The sequence below is a fragment of the Rattus norvegicus genome, chromosome 6 (genome assembly GCF_021556685.1).
Source record: "Rattus norvegicus strain SHRSP/BbbUtx chromosome 6, alternate assembly SHRSP_T2T, whole genome shotgun sequence".
NCBI lineage: Eukaryota > Metazoa > Chordata > Mammalia > Rodentia > Muridae > Rattus > Rattus norvegicus.
The window spans coordinates 140,663,517-140,684,714 of NC_141539.1; the positions used below are offsets into that span (position 1 = coordinate 140,663,517).

Here is a 21,198-nt window from a genome sequence, read left to right on the forward strand (position 1 = left end):
GTTTAATGTTAGCAACTGGTTTGCTGTATATGGCTTTTACTAGCCGGACCAAGAGCAGAGACCTTTATTTTTAATTAATTAATTAACTATTTAATTAATTGTCTTTACATCGCAATATCTGTGTGCCTCTTCTCCAATTTCCCCTTGTCTTAGACATTCCCCCCCATTCCTCCCCTTCTCCTCTGATGATGAGGTCTCCCACTTCTTATAACCCCCCACCTCCCCCCCCACACACACACTGCAGTACTAGGTGCATCCTCTCTCACTAAGGCCAGGCAAGGGGGAATAGTTTGGAGAACATTTGGGTTTTTGTCTGTGGTTATGCATTGTAATGATAAATACTGGCTTTGGTTACTCAGAGTACTAGGAGATCCTTATGCACACTAAATGATGCTATGTAATCTTTCTTCTTAATTTAAAAGTATGAGTAGAATAAAAGTATCTGCAGAGCATAGTTGGGAAGAAGAGAGGAAGGTGGTGCTTTGGTTCCCAGTCTTGGAGTCTGAGGCAGAGATCTCTAGTGAGGAGAGAGAAAAAGAGGAAGATGCCATGGTATATGTGCACTGTGAAAACAGGGTAATAAGCACATGACCTGTTGGAGTGGGTGTAGCACAAATGGAGTATGAAAAAAATGAAATCTTGGGATTATTGACAGTGAAGAAGGCAAAATAGCTTAAAGGGTTGAAAACATCCCAGTTCTTATGCTTTAAGGCTTATAAATAAATATAAGGTTTTTGTGCTATTTTATTTTGTGGCCAAATGATCAGAAGTTGAGTAGAAATCCATAAATAATTCTTACTAGAACATTTTAGCAAACTAACATATGGGAATTACATACTTTGACTAACCCAAATTTAGATGTTAGATTCCAGGACTGAAGGCATGATCTCACTTTAAGGAAAACAGTATGCAGTTACCTAGGAAGTCAGGGAGAAATGATGCATTGCAAATTTGTTTTTTTTCCAAATCAAGCAGGGTTTGGGACAAGGGGTAGAATGTATGCTGATTTTGCATGCATGAAACAGAGGTTCATACCTGTTGGAGGTAAAGGCAAATCCTGATATGAACAGCCCTCTCTTTTTCTTATCAAAAAAGAAGGAAAAAATGGAGGGGAAGCCTATGGTTAAAGGGAAATAGTGGCCTCGTATCTCTTAGGCTACTTCCTGCTGTCTTGGGGAATAGTCAATGTCTTGGCACATCTGACTTTCATCATTAGGGACTAATTGGTAAATGTTTGCATCAGTCTTCTCAGTGAATAGAGGCTGGTAATTCAGTAACACAAACTTATTAATAGCTTGATTAGAATTTTTTGAATCTGTCATTGAAGGAATGTAGAGACAATATTAATGAGGCAGGGAATGTATAATAATAATGCCCAAAAGATGAATAGAAAGGCTGTTATAAAAGGGAATAACCATGTCTGTATATGGATTGTGAAAGTCCAGGAACTGGAGCAAAAGGCAGAATGACAGTTTGTTGCCATTTATGAGGGGAAATGTTTGTCCTGTCCTAGAATTGGCTGTATTCCTGCTGGTCATGGTCTCTCGAACCATCCAAGGATAAGCCAGACAGAACAGATCCAACAGAAACATCTATGTCTGTGAGAGAAGATTGCAATATCTGGAGGTCACATCTCTGTAGCTGCACAGTTGTACTAAGTGCCTGGAGGTGACAAGATGCTAGAATGCACATGCAACATATATATTATATGCAAAGATTAAGATTAATATGCAAGATTAAGTGTGTTTGGGAGAAAGAAATATTTTTTCTTAGATGGACATTTGAAATGAAGAGGAATCCCACTCTTTGGAATAGGTAGTAAGTGGGAACTTTAGGCAGATGTACTTATCTGGGTGGAGTCTATTTGGTCTATGAGAGGTAGATCTGAGTGGGTTTCCTGTAGCTTATAAGTTTACAAAAGAGAGAACAACATGCTTTAACAAACTGAGTATTATTTAAGATAAGATTTTGTGGAGCAGAAGGAACAAGAATTTGTACAGTTGGATTGCATAGTGGGAAGTTTCCTTAGATAGACAAACTTATAAGAACTTGAATAGGTCAGAGTGGTAAAGCAAGAAGAGGAAATATGAAATATTTAATCAAGGACAACTGAGTTTATGTAAGGAAGTAACAGATTATATCTTTGAAAGCTTACATCTGAACTAGTTGCTAGAAACTGAGTTCAGAGGTTTGTTTCTTAGTTGCTAAGTTACAGTTATCTTAGCTGTCAATGTATTCTGAAATCTGAGGAAGAATAAATTATAATCCAGCATTCATGTATTACTTAAAAATGACAGAGTCCATCAGCCACCAGTTCCCTGTGGTCTCTGTGGTCTTCATGTCAACTCAGGCAGAATCAGTCTGGCTTTCAAGCCCAGAAGACACAGAGATACTTTTCTGTGGAATGGATACCCGTGACAAGACAAATGATGGACCTCAATTTAGATAAGTCATTTGACTCTGAGGGTATCCAGTTTTGTCCACTGTGTTTCTCCATGGTTACTATAGCACAACCCAGGCAGATTGTTGAAGTTGTGTTCATATCTTCTGAGACCTTGTGAGGAAAACTGTTAAAGACTTGGGAAATTCTGTGTCATAAACTTAAACATGTTAGTAATTACAAGACTTCTGACAAGATTGAGGGCTATATTGATTGGTTACATCAGTGTAACCTTGTGTATGTTTCATAGCTAAGAGGAGTTAGGTAGGGTTGCAAGAAGAACACAAAGAGTGCTTAGAGCAAAAATATACGAATGCTTGAACATAAATAATCTCTTTCCATTTACCAGATTGTTGGCAGTAATTGTGAAGATCCCATAAAATTGAGTTTCCCTGTGTGGTCATTTTGAACTATTATCTAATGAATACTGGGTCCCGACATTATTGTATAGGTTTATCAATTCTGATGTCTTCAGGCAAGGCATTAATTGTAAAGTTTTGAAATCTTCCAAAAGACATCCTAATGGTGTATGTGGGAGTACAACCAAAGACCTCAAATTTTCCATTGAGAAAAGTCACTAATTAATTTCTACCTGCATCCCAAGGGAAATTATGGACAAAGTAAGAATTTTTCCAAGGCCACGTATTTGAGTTATCATTCAGATTCCTGGAAGTTATAATGGTTTCAGAACCACCAGAAAGCATTTCCAGCCAGGCCTGGTATTTCCTGTCAGCAGTGATAGCCCAGGTCAAGAGTGGAGGGAGGCTTTCAAGGGACGCTCTGCCCAATGATTGAGGTCCTGTCTAATGTGTATTAGCTCAGGAGATTCCCTTACTCCCAGAAAAAAACTAAACAGGTTTTGTCCTGGGAATCAGGTCCTCCCTGCCAAACAGAAAAGACCTAACTATAATTCTCTGTGTGTAGAAATCAGGCCAGAAATCTGGAAGCAGGAGTGTAGAACCATGGGGTATGGCCTGTCTAGGCAGCAAAAACTAGCAAAACATGACAGGGATGGCAGCAGGTCATGGAAAAGTCAGCTAACTCACATGTCCCAAGTCTTGAGTCTTACAACAGCTAGTAGATGGCTGTGGATGCCTAGAAGACACAGTGATTCAATTCTGAGCAGTGTACGAGGCAGTGGTGGATACAGCAGTATATGGAACAGTGAGAAGACTGAGCACAAGAGGAGCAGTAGAGATCCCCCAAGGTCGCCCTCTGCTGCAAAAGGGGTGGGAAGTGGGAAAGGGGAAGCCTTATTCACTGGGAAATCATAAACCTAGTGCGACCCACCAAAAATGTTGTTAAATATCTGCATGTGCCCGTCCAGATAAAGCAAACCAAACCCAAACCTACAGGGTTCCATGTGGCAAAACTTAATGGGAGAATGAGATAAAAGGAAGGGGTGAAAGAAAGAAGAAAAGGAAGAGAGAAGTCTGGTTTTCATTTGGAATATGACCTAAGTGTTTCCAAGTGGGTTTGTGAATTGAGCTAAAAGGTCTTCTGGGAAGGTATGGACATTGCCATGGAAACAGTTGTCAAATGGTGTCACTGTTTGAGGTAAAGGAAATTCCTAATACCTACAAACCCTCCATCAAATTCTGGTACCTATTTTAGTTCCCATTTAGAGAAAGATTCAAGCAGCCTCTGTTGGGACTTCCTTTTCTTTTTGTTTCTTTGGGTATGTGGATGACAGCATGGTGATGCTGAATTTCATACTTTATCAGTGACTACATACCATGCTTGTCTTTTGAGATCAATGTTCCTCACTCAGGAAAATATTGTCTAGTTCCATACATTTGCCTGCAAAATTCATGTTTTCCTTGTTTCTCATAGCTCAGTACTATTCAATTGTGTAAATGAACAAACATTTTTCTGTCCATTCTTTCATTGTTCTGTCACAACCCCACTGAGTATATTCTCTGTCTGACCACCTGTTAATTTTATGTCTCTTTTACAGTAACCTCATATATCTAGCCAAAGACCAAGAGGAGAATGTTTTCTCTGTTTCTTTTCTAGGCACAGATGAACCACTTTTCCCTTAGGGTTTCTGACACCCTCAGGATGTGTTTTTCACACTGTGTCTTGCACAGAAATATGTAGCCATGTCCTCATTTTTGAGGTTGTTGATCTGCAAATATGCAGTGCTGGCAGAGGTTTCCAAAAAGAAGACAAACCGTCCTTTGAAGTCATCAGCATATGTTGGCTTCCCAGTTTCGGTGTTGATCCAGCCCATATACTGCAAGCCCTGTCCTGGAGCCTGTTTCACCCAGTACATTCCATAGTTTGTGAAGGTATACCCAGAAGCCTTGCAGGAGATTTTCACTGACTCTCCAGGCTTCTTCAGCTCAGGTCCAGACTGTACCAACTGAATCTGTGCTTGAGTACCTGTGAAGAGAAAACCAAGTGGTAAGGATTCATGGAACTGCTTCCTTTCCCTTAGACTTCTTGATTTTGATGTCTTACTTTGGGCAACTACCATCAGGAATAGCAAGTTCCACAACCATTGCATGATGTCTAAGACTGGGGCTCAGTGCTTCCTTCAGACAAACTGGTTACTCCCTTGGTGGTATGTGGGGTGAGCCTCAGATTTCTACTCTCAATTCTTCTATAGATTTGCATATGACTGGTCTCCATAACTCATTTTGAATGAGAGTAGAGGTACAATTAGATATAGAAGGATCCCTGACACTAGGTAGCTGAGCCTATGCCTTACAGTATCTTCTGTGCATGACTTCATGCTGATATTGCTGTCCTCCAAGTCCTCTATGTGCATTGGGTTTACACTCTTCTGTTCTCAACCCATACACTTTGCAATCTCAGGGTTTAATCCTTAGCCTTATACATATAACATTGTAACAGTGGCTTAAGACAATGACTCATTATGTGATTTCCCCGCTCTGTGCTCAGATTCAATGATTTCATTCTGTCCAGTAGGTACTGCAGCCTCTATACTGAGACATTTGTATCAGTACATTTTGCCTATACAGTGTAAACAGATTCTGTCCATTAAATCTTATGTTCTTCTCTGCTCCCGTACCAGTGACTGACATTTCCTTATGAAATTTCTAGAATTGAACTACATTTCTTTTTTTAATTATAAATTATTAAATGGGTTTTCACTTTACATATGTCAGGTATAAATTCTCAAACGTTGGAAAAGTAGTTGGGATGTTTGGGAGAAGTTATGTATTTATAATAATGTAAAAATTAAAAATCATTACAGTAAAATTTAGGAAAGCAGTTGTTTTAATAAAAATCATTTAAAGATCTGTTGAGATGTATCAATGGAGAAGCACATGCATTGAATTTCATACTACATAAATCTTGATTTTAGCACTGAAATCAGGTAGCTCACAACTATCTATACCTTCAGTATCTAGGGTAAAATACTGTTTCAATCCTATCAGACATCAACACTCATGTGCACATACCTAAAAAAAAAAAAACCCAAAACTCAAACACATAATTAAAATAGTAAGAATTTGGAAAGAAAAATACGTTAACAATAAGTCAATATATGTGTAAAACCTATTTCACATACTGAAATAAAAGCTCTAGATCTTTTTCATGTAGTTTTGGAACTGACAAACTTGCTGCTGTAACATGAAAATGTACCATGGATCCACTTATTTAGAAATTCTAAGAAAATCCTTTTCCCATTTTAATATTATTTCTACCTTTTTACACTCCAAATGTAATAAGACTATGCATAATTAGAGGAATCTAATTCTGCTTACTTTTCACATTTAATATTTTCCTATTAGTGATCATGATGAAATACATAAATCAGCAATACAATGTAACACTAACATACAGTTATCAAAAATAAGATTATGAACAGGGGTGAAAGAAAGGAATCTTGTATTTGACTTAAAGTGACACATTGTTGTTTTTTATGGAATACATGCTGTACTGATAGTGTGGATTAAAGATAGGGAAATATAATGGGGTCATAACAAAAGCAGTGGGAAGAAGAGAGAAAATAGAAGTAATGAGTACAACTGTGTTGTGCAGTCAGACCAGACTTTTGAACTGCACTATCAACGTTCTGGTAGCACAGAGGCTGTTTGACAAAGTAAGTCAAAAATCATTCATTACACTGGGAGGTTGTTCCATATCCTGGGATGGAAGAGGAAAGTCAGGCCTGAGAAGAAGTATTTTCTGACCTTCTGTGAACCTGTTCAACAATATAAATGAAACCATGGAAACTTGTCACCCCCTAGTGTTTGAATCTGAGCCTGTAGCATGAGATAACACCCACCATTATAGTCAGAGGTTCATGATGGCCACCTGCACATTCCTTGTCCCTGTCCTAAAGCCACCTCATGATTTGGACCTGTGGAAGAAGAAATTTCAGAATTCACAAATTTTTGATAATTTTTAAATTATGTGCAAAAATCATGTCTTCCTGATTTTTCTTTACTGTTGGTACTTGAATGACACAACCAGAGGTGACTCCTTTTGGCAAATAAAAGAAGTGGTTAACTAGAAATGTTTAGTTTTAGCCTTTGTCTGATATCTACTCTGTGGGGCACGACAGGCTTTTTTGCTGATACCTGCTCAGAAAAGCTGTTAACAGGGAGTATAACCAGCAGAGTAGAAAGAAGTTTGTTGCAGTCAACAAAGAAGAAAATAGATCTGAAGACTACTTTTACATTATGCATAGAGATGCAGCATTTGATGATTGCTCAGCTGTTTCCCCTACATGCTTTGGAGATTGCAGTTAAGTGGTTGGACGAATCTCAGAAGGAATTTTTAATATTTTTGAGACAGTGATAGACAATGAGAACTTGGGAAATTGAGCTAAATGCCCTTTTATTATGCTATATCTAGATATGGCTTCCATATACTCATGTGTTTGAAAAGCTTACTGAGATCAGGGAGTGAAATGTAAAATGTGGTGGTTCATATGTGCTTGACTCAGTGAGTTTTAATATTAGGAGTTGTGTCTTTGTAGGAGTAGATGTGGCCTGGTTAGAGAAAGAATTTTACTGTGCCAGTTGTCAGTAAGAACCTTCCAAAACACACGGGAGCCAGTCCTCTGTTCTTGCCCTTCAAATGAAGATGTAGAACCCTCAGCTCCTCCACTATAAGGCATGTCTTGCCTCTGAATGTATAAGTCAGCCACAATTAAGTGTTGGCTGTAAAAGAGTCACCTTGGTCATGTTGTCTTCCCACAGCAATGGAAACCAAGTCAAGACAATGCCTAAACTGCATGTTTATAGTTCAGCTGCAAACCTCAAAAGTCCCCTTTCCTGTATGAAGAGGTAAAAGAAACGTATGGCTCCTGTAAGTGGGAAAGTCAGTTTCTTCACACTTATGTCCCCTGAGAAGTTGTTCAAACCCAAGTACACTCCTCTAAACACAAGGAAACATATATAACTAAAACTAGACCCAATATATACACCTTACAAATTTAAAAATATAGACACATGTACAATCAAAATTAATGAATTTGAGAGTGAGTAAAAGATGGATGTGAGATAAATTTGTGTGTGGATAGTGATGTGTACAGTATTTATATAAGAAACTCTCAAAAAACCCTTAAATTTCAATTTCTACAAATCACCAATAAATTTCAGTTTTACCCAATGCAATGTTGGGTCTGTGCTCAGTCCTATCAAAGAATGAAAAGACCTTAGAACTGAAAATTTCGATACTCTTCCAGAGATGCAGGGTAAGGGCTACAAAGGTTTTTATGAGCACATGGACATTATTTGAAGATTTGATTTAAAATGTTAAATGTAAACAGTCTCAAACAGTAGAGAGATGTAAACCCCAAGAATTGGAAAGAATTTAACAATTATTCATTATATAATTACATATTTCTGATCCACAACTATTCTAATTGTAGGTGATTTTTTACCAGAGACACCCCTCTCTCTACCTTGATGTTTCTCAACTGAAGAATGGATTGAAATACTACTCAGCTACTAAAATGAAAGACATCATCAGTTTTGCAGGAAAATGGATAGAATATGAGCATAGCATCGGAAGTAAGAGAACCCAGTCCCCCAAAGACATCCACTGTATGTATTCAGCTATAAGTCGATATTTGCCATAAAATGTACATACCATGGCATACTTCAGAGAACCCAAGAAACTAATCAAGAAGAAAAGCACTAGCTATAATGATTGAATTTCATTTACATGGTGAATATGATAGTCATAAGTGTCAATGGGGGAGGGAACTATGACAGTGAGGGGATGGGAAGGGTAAATTTGGGTTCAAGAGCAGGTGTGGTGAGTGACGGAAGAGATGGCCAGATGGCCAAGAGAATGAAATCTTCAAGTGATAGAGATTATGAAATGAGGGGGGGGGGCATCTCCAGGAAGAGAGAGAGACCTGGGATATAGGAGGCTACCAAGAATCTATTGACTCTCTACATGGGGTATGTTGAACATAAAGAGGATAGCTCCTCTAACCTTGCAGGAACTCCAGTGGTACAATAGAGAAAACAACCCCTGCACAAAACTTTCAACCCTAAATTTAACCTGTCTGCAAGAAATATAAGCATGAGGGATTCACAGTGCCTGGAGAAATGGCAAAACAATAGTCAATCTAACTTCAGATCCATCACGAGCAAACATCAGACCTTGACACTATTAAAGCTATTTTGTTAAGGTTGCTGTTAGGAATCTAGCATTGTTGTTTTCTAAGATGTTCTATCCAGCAGCTGACAGATGCAGATCCCAGACAAGAGGGTTTTGATGACATCATCCCATTCAGAACTGACATTTGTATGTTCTTTTCCTCTCTGAACATTTGTGACTGTGTATCTCTACATTTATCCCCATCTTTTGCTGGGGAATCTTCTACAATGATAGCTGAGTTAGACACTGCTCTCTGGGTATAGCATGATATCTTTCATATCCATTTTGCTTATATGGTCCATTAGCAGAACAATTGTATTTGTTAAGAATTAACTCTGCTTATTCAGGTTCAATTAGATATAAAAATTTTGTCACCAAAATAGAGCATTATATACTCCACTATAAAAGAAGGATATCTGCTCCACTATATGCTTAGTAGCACCATTGGCAAAAGCCAAAATCTGGAAACAATCCAGATGTCCCTCAACTGAGAGTGGATAAAGATAATGGGATTCATTTACATAATGGGATATAACAAAACTATTAAAACTGATGGCAACTAAATTTTGCAAGCAAATTAGTGCAACTAGAAAACATCATACTGATACAGGTAACCCAGACGCCAAATGGCATGCATGGTATGCATTCACTGATAATTGAATATTAGCCAGAAAGCCTAAAGTACCATGATTCAACCCCCACACTGTAAGAAATTTAAATGATGGAAGGCCAAAGTGAGGATATTTCAATCCCACCTATATGTTGGAACAAAAACATCATGGGAGACAGATGGAGTATGGGACCTGAATGAAAGGATAAAAGGGAGAGGATAAAAGGTAAAATAATTACAGGTTTGTGGAAAGAGCGGAGAGAAGCACAGAGGTCCAGAAGAATGAATGGAAATATCCAACTGTTGTGGATTCAGGACGGGGGAACCTCTAGAAAGTTCAGTGTCCTGGGAGTTAAGAAGCTCCTAGAACACAACAGCAATGCCCTTAACAGACATGACAAACAGTGGGATGGCAACAACAGTGGACACCAACATTCCTTCAAATAATTTGACTCAGAATTGTTCCCATCTAAAAGAAATGCGAAAAAAAAAAAAAGCACAGAATGTCAGAAAGGACCTCTAGTCACTGAAAAAACTTGGGATCCATCAGATGCAAATACTTATACCTAACCATTGGACTGAGGTCAGGGATACCTACAAAAGTGTTAGGGGAACTGAAAGAAGAGAAGAGATGAAAACGCCATGAGAACTCCAACAATATTAACTATCCCAGATGTCTGGGAGCTCCCAGAGACTAATCCATAAAATAAACAGCATACTTGGGCATTTTGTGGCCCCCAGCATATATGTAAATGAGGACTGCCTTGTCTGATCTCACTGGAAAAGAAGGCATCTAATCCTGTAGAGACTCGTTGCCCCAGGGAAACAGGTTGCTGGGAAAGTGGATAGAGGACGGTGTAGCTGGGTGTGCTAGGTGTGTAAATAGGTGATGGGGTGTGAGTTGTTGATGGGATGGATGGGTTGGGGCACAACATCTAAGAGGCAAAGATCAGGATGATTTGGGTCAAAAATTCTTTAGGGTTGGCACTGGGAAGGGAAGCAACATTTGCAATATAAGTAAATAAAACAATTAGAAAAACAATAGAGACTTACCATGATTTTTTGGAGAACAACTACTAGCCTTGATTGCCTGCTACTATGAAACTACTCAAAAGTCTAGGGTTGGAAGTAATAGGCTCTAGAAAAAAAATCAGAGGAGATTTTGCTGAATGGTCATGTGTTAAAACTTCTTTCTAAGTTTATATCCACCGTCCTCTTCTCACTTTGGGTCACAGTGTGTTTTTCCTTTCTAGTAGGGATGATGCATGCAGAGACTCACCACTCACCAACAGCTAAGTGTTGAGAATAGTTGTCTTTGAAATGCTAAAAGCTAATTGAAATATTGAAAGAACATCTTCCATTGACTGAGAACCATGGCCAATAAGGTGGATAAGCTGTAAGACAAAGAGTATGGACACAATTTATGAGTTGCTGCCTTCTTATAGCTATGACAATGAAAACACAACAGTGAGTGCTCACAGGCTGTAAGTACCTGCAAATAAGAAAGGCATGGGAGTAGGATGAGCAATGGCTAAAAAAGATATGGGTTCAGCTTGAGGGGAGGCTAGAGGGGAGATTACAGTGGAGGTGTTTATGAACACAATACTTCTTATTCACAAACAAAAATTCTAAGGTAAACTAAGAGATTTTCTGCTCTGTGTTCTCTTTCTTCTTCTTCTTCTTCTTCTTCTTCTTCTTCTTCTTCTTCTTCTTCTTCTTCTTCTTCTTCTTCTTCTTTTTCTTCTTCTTTTTACTTTTTGGTGAACATTTCCTTTCTTTCACACATATGGACTCCTTGACATGCCATCTGTTAATTTTACCATGTGAGATTTTACCTGTTTTTGCACAAAAATTAAATTTTGTTTTACAGTATTTATCTTATTTGTAATGTCTTGTTCTTTAATTCGGTTAATACTACAAAAGTTATTTTAGTATGTTGACTGAGGTAACATATCTTTTCATGTTGCACAAGGAGTTACTTCATAATAAATATGTACCATTAGTGAATGATATTTCTAATTGTGTACAAGAATTATGGTGTAATGAATGTTCATTTGATCAAATTTTGTAAGATAAAGCCTTTCTTACATAAATGCGTTTTCAAGGAAAATACCACTTTTCTACCAATAATGAGAATATGGAAGAAAAACAAGAAGATATTTTCTCCTTTGGTGTCAGGTTATAGGTAATGTGGGGGTTCTTGTTATAAATCCACCTAGTGTAGGACTGCCTTGAAGCAAGAATTAGTTGATGAAATTTAATAATCAGAATGAAGGACAACATGAGAAACAGCAACCTCGGTAGTGTGCCGAGATCTCACTCCTTAGCAGGAAGCCCATCTGCCAGTTTACTCAAGTGAAATGAGACGGTGGAACAGAACATGTTGAGTCGTTCATTCATAGAATATTTTGATTTAAGAGACAGATGAACAGACTAACCATGTCTGTTTTAGTTTTCCAAGGGTCTTTGACAGGAGAGAGGTGAAGGAACCAGGAAAATTGGGATTGACCATTTCCCAAGTCTTATAGGTCTCAACCCTAGGACAAGTGGCTGAGGTGTCTATTTAGTGGCCACATAGCTACATTCAGACCCTTGGTTGACTTTAATATGGTTCTTGTCTGTGTTTAGAACAAATGTCAGAGGTATACAATGAACAAAATATAATTGGAGCTATGGTAATAAAATTATAGGTTACTTAACTGAATCAGCAAGAAATACAGATGAGTCAAATCTCTTTCTGATGTACATGTTCTCAGGGATATCAGAAAGACTCATGATTTGTTTGATTATATGTGTTACTGAGTGTAACCACAACATTCTTGTGTTTCTTCAAATCTAAAACACTGTTCTGTCAGGATGCCACTGAAGGTTTGCCCTGAATTACAAGAGTGAGAAACATCACCAATACTGTCAACTCCCTCAATATTCAATTCTGGTGACCTCAACAGAATAATTTCTGCAAATTTTTTTAATGTAGTTCATGTTAGACTCAGGGGTATATAGATTTTAAACTGCAGTAAAACAGAACTCCATTTTCACAGATGTCACAGACCCTAAATGTAGAGAACATTCTGACAAATCAGTACAGGAATTGACACCTGAGAACCCAGAAACCAGTATTAGTCTGGTTTCCTATTGCAGTTCTGTTCCCACTCTTTGTGCATGATTTGCACCCTCTCCTGATTTGGAGCTCTCCTTCAGGAAGGTTTGTGTCTGGGTTCACACAAGCACACTGTGTCTCTCTTGCACAATATTCCAGAAAGCCAAATAACTCTATTAACAATGGGGGTACAGAGTTAAACAAAGAATTCACAGCTGAGGAATATAGAATGGCTGAAAAGCACCTAAAGAAATGTTCAACATCCTTAGTCAACAGGGAAATGCAAATCAAAACAACCCTGAGATTCCACCTCATACCCGTCAGAATGGCTAAGATCAAAATTTCAGGTGGTAAGAGCTGCTGGCGAGGATGTGGAGAAAGAGGAACACTTCTCCACTGTTGGTGGGATTACAAACTGGTAACCCTGTGGAAATCAGTCTGGATGTTTCTCAGAAAATTGGACATTGCACTACCTGAGGAGTTAGTTGTACTTATCCTAGACATTTTCCCAAAAGAAGCTCCCACACACAACAAAGACACATGCTCCACTATGTTCTTGGCAGCCTTATTTATAATAGACAGAAGCTGGAAAGAACCCAGATGTCATTCAACAGAGGAATGGATACAGAGAATGTGGTATATCTACAAAATGGAATACTACTCCGCTATCAAAAACAATGACTTCATGAAATTCATAGACAAATGGATTGAACTAGAAAATATCATTCTGAGTGAGATAACCCAAACACAGAAAAACACACATGGTATGCACTCATTGATAAGTGTATATGAGCCCCAAAGCTCAAATTACTCAAGATGCAATTCATGGACCACATGAAACTCTAGAAGGATTACCAAAATGCAGATACTTCAATCCTTCTTATAAAGGGGAATAAAAATAAACATAGGAAGGGATATGGAGGCAAAGTTTAGACCAGTGACTGAAGGAACGGCCATTCAGAGCCTGTCCCATATGTGGCATAAGAAGCGCATGCTGACAGGGACTGGATATAGATACGTCCTGAGAGTCACAGCCAGAGCATGCAAAATACAGAGGCAAATACTCGCAGCAAACCAGTGAACTAAGAACGGGAACCTGGTTGGAGGAATTAGAGAAAGGACTGAAAGAGCTGAAGTGGCTTACAACCCCATAAGAACAACAAGACCAACCAAACAGAGCTTCCAGGGACTAAACTACTTCCCAAAGACTATACATCGAAGGACCCATGACTCCAAATGCATATGTAGCCAAAGATGGCTTTTATGGGCAACAATGGAATTAGAAGCCATTGGTCCTGCCAGGATTGGACCCCCAGTGTAGGTGATTGTTGGGAGGGGCTGGTAAGGGGGTTGGATGTGGAGGGGAACAACCTTATAGAAGGGGAGAGGAAAGGGTTAGGTGGAGGATGGACAGAAAACCGGGAAAGGGAATAACATTCTAAATATAAATAAAAATACCCAATTTAAAAGATGGAAAATAAATAAAGAAAAATAACATTTTAAATGTACATAAGAAATACCCAATTTAAAAAATGGAAAATAAATAAATAAATGAATAAATAAATAAATGGTCCTCACACTGGACACCTGCAAAAACAGAATATTGTTAATATTGTTAAGAAAGTGTCAGAAATACCTACCATCTCTCTCACACATATCTGCTCAACCATTGAATATATGCTTTTATCTATAATTTCCATTTAAAATGGAAACAAGAAAATCTACCTCATTCCAAATGCCATATCTAATGGCTGTTGTTGAATACTGATGGCTGAATGGGAAGACCTCTGAGTCCAGAGTGGCTACCACTGTCAGAGGAATAAGATCAGGGCTGTTTTAAAGAGAAGAGTGAAAATTATATGCATGTCTTCATGTTATATCATGAGCTCAGTAACATTAGCCATAGAGAAGATAAATAATGATGCAGATGTTGTAGAAGAATTAGGAAGCAAAGTGCCATTTATAATAACAATGCATCACTTAGTGTCCTGGGGATGGAGCACAGTTCCTAAAGAATTTTTTCAGGCAAGAAGCCATGCATTCATTCCCACCACTGCATGATAACATAGAGGTTGAAGCCAGAGAATCAAAGTTTTGAGTTACGCTTTTTTCTGTATGAAATGCTTTGTAAAAAGGAAAAGATGAGAAAGAAGGAAGGAAAAGAATAACTTAGTATGAATTTACAGATACATATAATAATATAGTTTTCAGCCTTTATTGTGCCTTGTACTTGTAAACTCTTCTGCTCTCTTAGCATAAATTATTTAAAAAATTACTGGGAAATTAAGATAAGCAAAACTATCATACAATTATATAAGAAATGCTATATGCTGGGTGTGGTGATGCATGTGTTAATTACCAGCACTGGATAGTCAGAGAAAGGTGGATCTTTATGAGTATGAGAACAGCTTAGTTCACAAAGAGAGTTCCAAGTCAGCCAGTACTACACAGAGAAACTGGTCTTGAAAAAAATCAGTTTAGAAAAACCAGAGAGATAGAGGGAGGGAGGGAAAGAGAGAGAGACAGAGAGACAGAGAAAGAGACAGAGACAGAGAGACAGAGAGAGCAGAGAGAGAGTTTTATTCAAGGTTTAGTGAGTAATGAATGCATACATTAAATTGCTATAACATACTATGCCTGAGGCCATAGAGCTGATACCATATATTAGACATGATGTTCAAGGCTTGACCATCAAAAAAATAAAAGAACTATTTTATAAATATAAATTTTATCTGATAATATTTGATCAATATTTTGAAGAATGGACTTTACATTTTATCTAACCAAAGCTGATCATCCCAACACATCATATATACCTGAATCTCCCCATCACACTGGTACTCCCAGTTCTTATGTGACCTTGTTAAAACACCCAGAGTCCCAGTTTCTTTCTATGTTAAAAACTTCTGCTCTTCAGATCCACAAGGACTTGCCTTTTGCTATTACTAGGTAGGTCCTCCCTTTCTCAAAGAAAAACCCCAACTGGCCCTTTAGAGACTTGCATTTCCTTCACCAACAGTCCTCAAAGTTAACCTTTGACATACAAGAAAACTGGAAGGAAAACTAGAGATTGAGATTACCAGGGACTGTTGAAAATGTTTCTGGGGTACTGACAAAGAATTCCTTTGTGGACTGCTAAAGCCTATGGCGGAAAAGACTCCTTAGGGATTGAATACAAACACCACACACACACACACACACACACACACACACACACACACACACACACACATACACACACACACAAACACACATGCACGCACGCTCTCGCGTGCAAATCCCTTATTTGTTCTGTGTTTCCTTTACATGATTTCAGTGCTGACCCCAAGGTATCAGTATTTGAAAATATTTACACAACATAAATATGATTATGATCTAATGTGTAGATATGCAGGTTACTCTACTCAGTCACAGGAAAAGATATTTTTCAAATAAATAGCCAAGCATATAATATCTACAGATATTTTATAAACAGTATATGTGCATGTTCATAGATATGTAAAGAAATCCAATCATGAAATGCAAATTAAATACAAACTGGGATATCCATAATGTACTTAGAATAACTTGTAAGAAAGAGGAAATGAAAATTTCTGAAGACAATGCACAGATATCTATATTAAGTGGGTTTAAGTGTAATTATATAGTTATACTGGATGTACTGTTCAAGAAACAAAATGCAAGAACATCATAACTTCCCCCAATCATCTACTCTGCTATGAATAAACTACAGTGACAAGGGTCAATGAGAGGACTATACCACAAGGTGGAACAATTCTGGGAGTATTAACAGTTTCAGAGATATGAACGGAAGGTCTCTGCTTGCCAAGTTGAGAGTGATTTGCCATTTGTAGAAATTTAGGGCTTAATGAGAGGAATTGCAGGGGAATATAGTCAAAACATATGGTATATATATATATATATACAAAATGATCAAAGTTGAAACAAAAATGATAAAGAAAAAATCACCTTGTTATAGAAGGAGTGGATAAAGAAAATGAAAAATTATGAAAATAGTGTTATGCGGACTTTTGATTGAGGACATGCTGCCCTGTGTGTGAAAGGACAGAAGTTGCCCTGCATACATGACAGTAAGTAAGAAAATCCATATACATGAAGACAAATGCTGCCTGAGCTGAGTTACATGTGTATGAAATGGAGAAAATTCCAATGCTTTCATGATTCCCAGAGGCTGCAGAGGGAAAGAGGTTTTACAGGAAAAGCATGAATCCCAGGAGAGACAGAGTACAGGAGAGACTATACAGTTTTACATATGAAAATAGATTACTAACTATACTTTTAATATTTGGGCCATAAAGTCTTATGTAAGTCAACACAAAACTCAGATTCATAATTAAAATAATAAGAATTTGGAAAGAAAGAATTCTTCAACAGTAATTCAACATATGCCAAAAATCACATACTAAAATAAAAACTCTAGATCTTTTTCATGTAGTCTTCCAACTGACAAACTTGGTACTCTAACATGATGAAAATGTAGCATGGATCCACTTATCTAGAAATTCTAGGAAAATCCTTTTCTCATTTTAATATTATTTCTGCCCTTTTATACTCCAAATAGAATGAGACTATGCATCATTAGAGGAATCTGATTCTGGATACTATCCACATTTAATATTTTCCTATTAGTTATCATGATAAGACACTTAGAGAAACAGTAGTATAACACTAGCATGCAGTTATCAAAAACAGGATTATGAACAGTGGTGATAAAGTGTGTCTTGTACTTGACTTAAAGTGTTGTTTTATGTGGACTGAATTCTATGCTGATAGTGTGGATTAAAGTTAGGCAATTATACTGGGTTCATAACAAAAGCAGTGGGAAGAAGGGAGAAAATACAAGAAATGAGTGCAACTTTGTTGTGCATTCAGACTAGAATTCTGTACTGCACTATCAATGTTCTGATAGCACAGAGGCTGTTTGACAAAGGAAGTCAATAATCACTCATGACACTGTTAGGTTTTTCCATATTTTGGGAAGGAATAGGAAGTCCAATCCTGAGAAGAAGTATTTTCTGGCAGTCTGTTAACATGTTCAACACTATAAATTAAACCATGGAAATTTGGCACACACTGCTATTTGAATCTGACCCTGTAGCATGACTAGGCTTCCACCATTATATTCAGAGCTTCATGATGGCCTCCTGCAAATTCCTTGTCCCTGTCTCTTAAAGCCACCTCATGATTTGGACCAGTGGAAGAAGAAATTTCAGAATTCATAATTTTCTGATAATTTTTAGATTATGTTTCAAAATCATGTCATCCTGATTCTTTCTACTATTGGTACTTAGATGCCAGAGCTGTAGGTGACTCTTTTTGGCAAAGAAAAGATCTGGTTTACTAGACATATTTAGTTTCAGTCTTTTTTCAGATATTAATTCAGTGGAACACAACTAGCTTTTTTGCTGATACCTGCTCACGAAAGCTGTTAATAGGAAGTTTAACCTGCAGAGCAAATAGAAGTTTGTTGCAGTCAACAAAGATGAAAAATAGATCAGATGTCTAATTTTACATTATGCATAGAGATGTAGCATTTCATATTACCAAGTTTTTTTCCCTGCCTTCTTTGGAGTTTGTGATTAAGTGATTGGATATATCTCAGAATCTCAGAAGCAACATTTAACATTTTTGTGACTGTGATAGACAATGAGGTCTTGGCAGATTGAACTAAATGCATTTTTATTATGCTATTTCTAGATAAGTTTTCCATACACTCACGTGTTTAAAAAGCCTGCTGAGATCAGGGAGTAAAATGTGATGGCTTGTATATGCTTGACCGTGTGAGTGGCACTATTAAGAGTTTTGCCTTTGTTGGAGCAGAAGGACCCTGGTTGGAGGAAGAATGTAACTCTGACAGTTGGCAATGAGAACCTCTTCCAGACACCTGGGAGACAGTCCTTTCCTAGCAGGCTTCAATGTGCAGCCCCTCCTGTACTTGACCAGCTTGTACATTTCCATGCTTCTGTCTCACTGATATTGGATTGAACCTCTGAATAAATATATCAGCCACAATTAAATGCTGTTCTTAGAGGAGTCACCTTCATTATGATGTGTTTCCATAGCAATGGAAACCTAGTCTATACAATGCCTAAACTACATGTTTAGAGTTTAGGGGGAAACGTCAATATTCCCTATTCCTATAAGAAGAGTTAGAGGTAATCAATGGCTCCTGAAAATGGGACAGTCAGTTTCTTCACACTTAAGCTCTTTGCTTAGTTAATCAAACCCAAGTACACTACTCTAAACACAGGGAAATATACATAACTAAAATTTAGACTCTCTCTCTCTCTCTCTCTCTTGCTCTCTCTCTCTCTCTTGCTCTCTCTCTCTTGCTCTCTCTCTCTCTATATATATATATATACATTAAATACATACAAAATATACATATATACACATGTATAATCACAATTAGTGATAAGAAGGTCATGAAATTAAGACTGAGTGAAAGATGGGCATGAGAGAAATTTTGTGGGAATAGTGATGTGTACAGCATTTATGTGAGAAAGTAAAAAAAAAAACCTTTTAAATTTCAATTTCTACAAATCACCATGAAAATTTTGCCGCCGATGCCATGTTGGGTCTGTGCTTAGTCCTATCAAAGAATGGAAAGATCTTAGAACTGAAGGCTTCCTTCCTCTTCCAGAGCTGCAAGGTAAGGGTTTCACAGGTCTTTATGAGCACAGGTACATTTTTATTGTATTTCCTACTGTTGAATACTCAAAGATCTGATTTAAGAGTGTTAAACATAAAATGTCTCAAACAGTAGAGAGATGTAAAACTGAAGAACTTGGAAAGAATGTAATAGTTACTCATTATTTAATTACATATTATACATCCACAAATTTTATAGTGATTTTTACCAGAGACACCCTCTGTCTACCTTAATGGCCCAAACTGAAGAATGGAATTAAATACTATTGAACTACTCAAAGCAAAGACATAATAAATTTTGCAGGCAAATGGATAGAATATGATCATATCATCCGGAGTGAGGAAACCCACAGTCCTACAAAGATATGCTTTGTATATATTGAGTTAGAAACAGATATTCTAAAATACAGGTAAAATGGAATACTTCACAGATCCCAAGAAACTAAACAAGAAGAAAGGCACTAGCAATGATGATTAAATTGTCACTTAAATTGTCAATATGATAGTCATAAATGTCAGATGGATGGGAGGTAACAATGACAGGAATGGGAAGAGAAAAGGAATGGAGGGTTCAAGAGAAGGTGTGGGGAGGAACAAAAACGATTGCCACATGGTCAAGAGAATGAATATAAATCTAAACTAATAGAGGTTATAAAATGGGGTTCATCTCAGGAAGAAACAGAGACATGGCATATAGGAGGCACCCAAGAATATATTGGGATGCCCTTAGTAATGACTCCCTACATGGGGGATATTGAACCTGAAGAGGACATCTCCAGTAACCAGGCAGGAACTCCAGTGGGACAATAGATATACCAACCCATGCACAAAACCTTCAAACCTAAATTTATCCTGTCTGCAAGAAATATAGGCATGGGGGATTCACAGTGCCTGGAGGAATGGCCAAACAATAACGAACCAACCTAACTTCAGATCCATCTCAATCAACCACAAGTCCTTGAAACTATTAAAGATATTTTGTTAAGACTGCTGATAGGACTCTAGCATTGTTTTTTTATACAATGTTCCATCTAGCAGCTGATAGATGTAGAGCCCAGAGAGGAGGGTTTGATGATAAAATTCCACTCACAACTGGATTTTTTTTAAGTTCTTTCACTTTCTGAACATTGACTGACTATGGGTCTCTACAATTATCCCCATCTTTTGATAGAGGAATCTTCTCAGATGGTGCCTGAGTGATACACTGCTCTCTTGATATAGCATGATATCTTCCATATCCATCTTGCTTATATTATAGATTAGCAGAACAATTTTATTTTATTTTCCCATAGGTCAGTGGCCTATATTGGGTTTTTGATCACCCACATACTGTTAAATATGTGAATCACCTGCTGGAATGGGCCTTTAATTCAGTTGTTTATCTGCAAAACATATGTGTAACTATTTTACCATGGTATCATGCTGATATGTCACTCTTAAAAATTGATGGACTTACAGCTGGGTTAGTATTTAGCTTTATATTCTAGTATCAGACAAAGTAAGTTTTAGTACCATGAATACTAGTTAGCATTCTTTATCAAGAATTCTTCTTTTCTTATCAAGAATTCACTCTGCTTCTTCCAGGTTTATGTATATTGTCACTAGAATAGAATATTACGAATCTAGTAGTTATTCGACAATACTACAAGGATACCTGCTTACTACAAACTTAATAGCATCACTGGTAACAGTCAAAAGCTGGAAACAATCCAGATGTCCCTCAGCTGAAGAATGAACACAGAAAATATGGTTCCTTCATATAATGGGATATTAATCAGATAT

The 21,198-nt window shown here is 37.5% G+C and overlaps 1 pseudogene; it reads right to left on the bottom strand.

The window, feature by feature from the left end:
* Positions 1-4,496: 4,496 nt before the first annotated feature.
* On the bottom strand, positions 4,497-4,944 carry LOC120103440 (immunoglobulin heavy variable 7-4-1 pseudogene; annotated as a pseudogene).
* Positions 4,945-21,198: the final 16,254 nt, after the last annotated feature.